General features: G+C 31.0%; 2 long non-coding RNA genes across 4 annotated transcripts; one reads left to right on the forward strand and one right to left on the reverse strand.

Annotated features, from left to right (window-relative positions):
* Positions 549-4,943, forward strand: LOC107647960. 3 transcript variants are annotated; one of them, XR_002348280.1, is made up of 4 exons: positions 549-617; positions 981-1,413; positions 1,540-1,599; positions 4,629-4,918. It is a non-coding gene; the product is annotated as an uncharacterized LOC107647960 (long non-coding RNA). The 3 variants fall into 3 exon arrangements; XR_002348281.1 differs by lacking the exon at positions 549-617 and adding an exon at positions 637-801; XR_001621675.2 differs by lacking the exon at positions 549-617 and having other exon boundaries at positions 636-1,413; positions 4,629-4,943.
* LOC107647961 lies at positions 1,659-5,526 on the reverse strand. Its single transcript, XR_001621676.2, has 3 exons — positions 5,108-5,526; positions 4,280-4,284; positions 1,659-1,813 (listed from the first exon to the last, which is right to left on the reverse strand). It is a non-coding gene; the product is annotated as an uncharacterized LOC107647961 (long non-coding RNA).

Below are 6,881 nucleotides of genomic sequence, written 5' to 3' on the forward strand. Positions count from 1 at the left end.
TTAAAAATTGTCAAAAGTTTTAAAAATATTCCTAAATTTTATTTTGTTTCAATTTTGTCTCAAAAGTTTTTGATTTGCATCAAATATACTCTCGATGGCTAAATTTTCAAAAAATTTAAGATCAATCTAACAATAATGCATGAAAATTATGCTTGATTTGCTTGTGTTGAGGGTTGTTCTTATGAAATTGTTGTTGAATTGGTCTTAAATTTTTTGAAAAATTATTCATCAGGGATATATTTAATGCAAATCGAAATTTTTGGGACAAAATTAAAACAAAATAAAACTTAGGAGTATTTTTAAAATTTTTGTCAAACTTTAGGGACAAAAAATATACTTTACCCAATAAAATATCATTATAAAATATATTGACGTTTTCAATTAAATGTGCAAAAATATGATATTTTTTTACCCGATTAAGATTTTTTTTTGACATTTGTTTCACTCATTTTTTATACTCCTTTATTTGTATCAAATTATTTATACAAAATATAATGCAAAAAAAAAATCTTATCATATACCTATTATTTAAAAGAGAATTTTTATTGAGTGAAATTTCTACGTATTTTGAAGGAACATAATTCACTGTAAATATTGATATTGTGTTCTCTTTCTTAGTAGTTTACCCATATTCCATTCTCTTCGAGAGCAGCAATTGTTTTTGTTCTCTTTTCACCTCCTCTTTAAATTGGTCTCTTCCTCTATTTTTTATTTTTTAATCTAAGTTTTTCTTCTTTCTCTTCAGATATGTTTTCTCTACAACCTCTCTCACTCCTTAATCCTCTTCTCTATCCTTCATTAGTACCATAAATTCCTTTATATTTATTTATGTTTTTTTTTCTCTTCCTTTCATTCTTATCAGTTTCGCAAATTTTAGTGTTTGAAAATTCAAATTTTGAATTGAAACTTAATATAAACTAAATATTCACTTTCATTATATTCCTGAAGATTTTTTTTTATAATTCTTTCTTCTCTCCAAGATCTGATGGCCAATAACGATCCCTCCCCCTGGTCGATGAAGCGATCATGCATCGTGTGAACGTCTCAGTTGCACGAGCTCTTCCTCGAGGTGGTAGACACGATTGCGGCGATAGTACGGATTACGGTGATTGACGAGACAGCAGCGACTATGAATTTCATCTATATTTGAATTCATTGGTCGAGTCACACATCTTCCTTCCTTCCTTTTTAACAAAACCACATTCTTCAATTATCCATCTCTTTCTCTTTGGTACGTTGCTTTGAAGTTAATCTTTTCTTTTCTTTTATTGATGTGGTGGTGGTAGTGGGTATGGAGGAGGAAGCAGTGAAAGAGAGTAGATTAGTGGAAAGAATTGAGCGACAAATACAGAAAACACATGCAGTGAGACTAAAAAAGCAGAAAGCAAAGCAATGGTGGTCAATCGCAGATTGGTGAGATCTATTTACTTTCTATTATCATTTTTCTTCTTTGATTTGAGATTTTAAGTAATGCAGCATAAATTATAAATTTTTTCTTTAGTTTTTGATGTTCTTACTTTTGTAATTTCATAATTTCAGAATAATTTTAGAAACTAAGGTAAAAGAAGTTAAGAAGATCTTGCTACAGCTACTGGATAGGTTTGTATCCATTTTATTATATTTTTATTAGTTTTTTATTCAATTGCTTAAATTTATTATTTGCTTCTGCTTATTATTATCTCATCTCTTTGAGTTATCACTATATTTGATTGATGGCTATAATATATATACTTTTTTAATATGAATTTCAACCTTCAAATTACATTTTAGATAGATTCATATTAGGAGCCATATTTCATGATGCCCATTGTAACTAATGTATACCCATTGTAAATAATGTAAAACCTCGTAAATTAATAAATAATTAATTAATAAATTAATTATGAGAGAAAGGGATTAGAAAATTAAATTTTATAATTTGAAGAAGTAAAAATAATTAAAATACGAATTAAAATACTAATTTCAAAAATTTTGGCTTAAAGTTAGACTAACAAGCCAAACTAGTTGAACTGGGCCCATATTAGGCCCAAGGCCCAACCCATATAAACCAAGCTCAATCACTTTTTCCTTCCCCATGATGAAGACAACCCTGAAAAGAAGGGGAGAAGCATTAAACCCTAAACTCTTTTCATCTTCAACTTTCAATTTCTCCTAACTTTCAATCTGGAGCTCTAATTGCTGTATCGTTTGCGGCCATGCGACTGTCTCGCCGAACTCTTCAAATCCATCCGAACAAAGTGATAAGAAACTCGAAATTTCTCATCCAGTCTTGAACTCTCTTCGTTTTTGCATTTTGGTTTTGGGATATTGAGGAATTTTGTGATTTTGATGGTTTATGGGTACTCTAGTGCGAGCTATAGCTGGGTTTCATCCAATTGCTCAATGGATAAAGGTGAGAAACTCTTATCTCCTTTGAATTCTTCAATTTTATGAAAGGTATTGAAATTGGTAGTTGTATATGAAATTGTATAAAATTAGGTTGAATACATGTGAATTGAAGTTAAATTGGTGAAGTGGAGTGCTTGAATTGAAATTCTGGTTGCTAAAAATTTGTTGGGTTGGCTTGAAAGCTTGTGAAGAGGAAGGTTTTTAGGTGTTTTGAGCTTGGGAAGAAATCGGTCAAGGTATGATTTCGATTTTTTGTAGTTAATATATAATGTTACGTGAAATTTAGGCTAACGGCCCTTAAGATAGGTTTGAATTGTATGCATTGATTGATTGAATGTGTGTGATGAATTGTATGAGTGTGTGATGATGGCATTGAAATTAGTAGTTAAAATATGAATTCTGATTGGATTTTGAATGGTGAATTGAATTGGGGGTTTGAATAAAGATTTGATTTAGTATATGGATAAAATGTGATTGATGATAATTTTTTTGATGTGGGGGAATGTATGTTAATTATTGGTGTTGATAATGATTGATGATAATAGTGGAAATTGGTGAATTTGTGAGTGAAAATTGTTGAATGAATTGAAGGATTTAGTTGTTGGATTGGTTGTAAAGTGAATAAAGAGTATGTGATAGTGTGTAGAAGTTTTGGTATTGAATTAGGTGGGATTGGAAGTGTTTTGGATTGAAAATTTTGGATAACTAGAGGATTTGAATTTTTGGTAAAAACTAATTTTTGACCAACTTTTGCAGGTCATAACTTGGCTTCCGGATTCCCAAATATTATGAAACTTGTCTTGAATAAAAATTGGGTCTGTGAAGTTTATAACGTTCGAAAAACGGACCAAAAGATTTTAACAAAAAAGTTATGTGTGTTTGAAGTTTGGTGTGAAAAACTAATTTTCTGAACTTAACAGCTTTTTGGAAAAATTCACATTCATGGGTACGCGAGAATAACAATTTTTGAAATCTCGCACATGTGGCAGGTGTCTTGCGTATGCGAGCCAACACCTCTGCGCAAAATTTTCGCGTACGCGAGAGTTGTTCACGTACACGACCTTTGTAACTTTTGAGCTCATGCGTACGCAGGTGGCATGTGTACGCATGACCATCCTGTTTTGCAAAAGTTATATTTTTTAGTATTTAACCATTCTTCTAATTTTTCAAACCTTTGTAACCTCTATTTAAGGCTCGATCGCTAGTTTTTCGGCTTCGGAATAATAGTGAACACATTTAGAGAAGTTAAATTGATATTGAGAAAGAATGTGGAGTGAAGAATTGAGTTAATGATGAACCAATATTGTTGGATGAGAGGTGTGATGAGGATGAGTGTGATAATGAGGGATGATGATGATTGAAAAATTGAGAATGACGAGGTTGGCTTTGAGAATGATGGATGATGAGGATTGATCTTAACTGTGATTTTGAATGAATTGAATCTGATTGAGATATACCATCAGGTAAGATGCAATGACGTTGTCCACATGTTTTGGATAAAAGTTTGAAACACCGAGTAAGATGCGGTGGCATAGTCTACTTGTTCCGGATAAAGGTTTGAGACACTAGGTAAGATGCAAGGGTTGAGTTTCGTCACATTTGCTCCGAGTCGAGAATTGTAACAACGCCTGGGTAAGAGGCAAGGGTTGAGGTTGTCCCCCTTGTTCTGGGTTACGCGGATAAGATGCAAGGGTTGCAGTTTTGTCCCACTTGCTCCGTGTTATGGTGTTCCTGTCCAGGGTTTGCTACCGGACATGTCGGATTTAGTTGTATAACCGACAGATGAGCTCATCGACCATAAGGTAGACATGCATCATATGCACTTGTATGTTTTGTTTGAGTGTGCATTTGTTTTGGCTTGCTTATTTGCTTAACTGTAATTAACTGCTACTTGATCTAACTACTGTATCTATTTTCATATTTGTGTTTTCATTGTCTATCATGCTTGTATTTGTTTCTGAGAAATTCCTTAGGTAGGTGGAGGAGACGCTGAGGGTAGTTCCACTTGGTGATTTGGAGGTCTGCAGATAAAGAAAAACGAATAGTTAGATTAGAAATTCTTAGATATAGTCACCCTATTTCTGTCTTAGTGAGAATTCTAGGATTTGATTTGAACTATTGGGGATTTTGGAATGCCTCTGACTTCCCAGGACATTATTTATTATCTATATGAGCATCTTTACCATATTGAGTACCCTCGGTTCTCATTCCATATATATTCTGTTGTTTTTGAAATGCAGGACGTGTGACACCTCGTTGAGCATGCTGGAGACTCACTTGAAGCGAAGATCTATGTTTTGAAAACTTTTTATTGTGTATCTAGTGTGTATATATGTAAATATGTTCTCCATTCTGCATATATTTGTATTTTGTCTCTCCTAGAGGTTGACTTGAAAAAACAGGATTTATATTTTTTCTTTTGGTAGACTTTTAGATTGTATATATGTATATATACTCTAGCCGGCCTTTACTTTGCAGGTTATATATATATATACATTATACTTTCTGTACATTTATCTATTTCTTTTATGCTTAACCGTTCGAGTGTGTTGCAATTTTTGAGTTTTGTTTTGTTCAAGTTTTCTTCCAAACTCCTAGTTAAGCTTCCTTTCACATATATTTATGTACATATTTTTACTTTTAGAAGTTGTAATACATCACCACCTCCGATTTACGAACTTAAACGTAAAACTATGTGTGATAGGGTATTACAACTAACCACTGACTTTCCTAACTTGATTCAATTACACCATTTAAGTGATATTATTATGTGAAAAATGATTGTTCTTATGATGCGAGAGCTTATGCTTTTGACCAGCCATCTATTGAAAGAAAGTTTATCCATAATGAGAAGATTGTGACATTTTATTCTTCAATTCTTATTTTCTTCTTTTGAGCTTTTTTATTGTAAGGTTTAATCAAGTTTTTCACACTTAAAAATATGGGTTGGTGTGTATTTATGTTGATATTTTATGTTTCTTTTTTATAGAATTATATTTTTTTCACTATAATTATTTAATACCAAATATATTACATCCTATCCTAAATATGCATTAAAAATTTTCTTAATTTGAGTTTTTTATTATCTCATCATACACACTCCCTCAATAATTATCTCTTCTTAGCAATTTGTTTATCCTTACTCTCATTGAAAACTTTTTATATGTACAGATAAAAAAGTTATGCCAAAGTTAAGGGGAATAACAAAACCACTCCTCTAAATTTCATTAACTAAAAAGAAATCAGATTTATCCAATCTATAGCTTTATTCTTTTTATAAACCATATAGGTTGTATAGACAAGATTATATTAATATCAGCTCATGTATATATCAAATAATGATTTAAGAGTGCAAAAATTGAGTTACAAATATACCATTGAAGTTAAATTTACAGGCAAAAAGAGTTGTAATTTAGATTTTTTTTAAATATTTATTTATTTTTTTGAAATTTTCGAAAATAAGAATAATAAAAACAAAAAGGTTAAAATTAAAAAAAAATTACCTAATCTGAACATAACTAGTTCTATTTTTTTCTTAGAATTTATTATTCTAAATGCCACTTTTTTTTAATCTTTATATTTATTCCAAGAATTAAAAAAAAAACTCTTTTTTAAGAGTACAAAGAAAGTACTCTATTATAAAACTAAAAAAATGGATGTGGTGGACGTTGTCAGGGTTGGAGGTGATACTGTTATCGAGGACGTGGAAGTGGATGCTTTTGGTGGGTAAAGTGCGAAAGAGATGATGTACCAATCACAGAGATTTAGGAAATATGTGGTTCATAACATGTTGAGGTAGGTGCGACAGTTACACCATGACTTGATCTTAGAGTTGAAGAGGAGAAAGAAAAAGATGGAAAAGAAGACTGTGAAGGTGAAGAAGGAGAGTATGAATGTTAGGATTATACGCGATACGATGAAAATTAGGGAAAAACAGTATCGTTTTCGAACAAAGGGGTCACGGATCAGTTTATCCACTGTTAAAATTGTCAAGGATCATTTTATTCCCTGTTAGAGTTGTCAGAAACCATTTTGTCTTCCGTTAGAATTAACGAAGCCAAAGACCTAAGTGATTGATGGAATTATTATTAGAGACCAATCGATAATTAATTTTAGTTAAAGATTAAAGTATTTAGTTCGAAATTCTTTGAGAATCAAAAATAGATAAATACTCTTTTAAAATTTAAATCTAAAACTTTTAATTAAATTATAAAATATTTACCATCTCAACTAATATATTCTTTGTTATTTTGATATGCTTTTTAAATAAAATAGTGAATCAATACAAAAACAAAGGTGTCAATTAATTCACTAGTTACGATAAAATAAATTTAATTATTTACGTAAAAATATTTTTATATTGATCATGCTTAAAAAAAAAAACATTTATATTTTCATATTGCCCATGAGGCCGAAGCCTTTGGATGCCCACAAAGCCCCGAAGAAAGTCCAAGAATATTGTTTCTTAATTTACCTTTTTTTTTTAGGTCATA

The sequence above is a fragment of the Arachis ipaensis genome, chromosome B06 (assembly GCF_000816755.2).
Source record: "Arachis ipaensis cultivar K30076 chromosome B06, Araip1.1, whole genome shotgun sequence".
In the NCBI taxonomy this organism is placed as follows: Eukaryota; Viridiplantae; Streptophyta; class Magnoliopsida; order Fabales; family Fabaceae; genus Arachis; species Arachis ipaensis.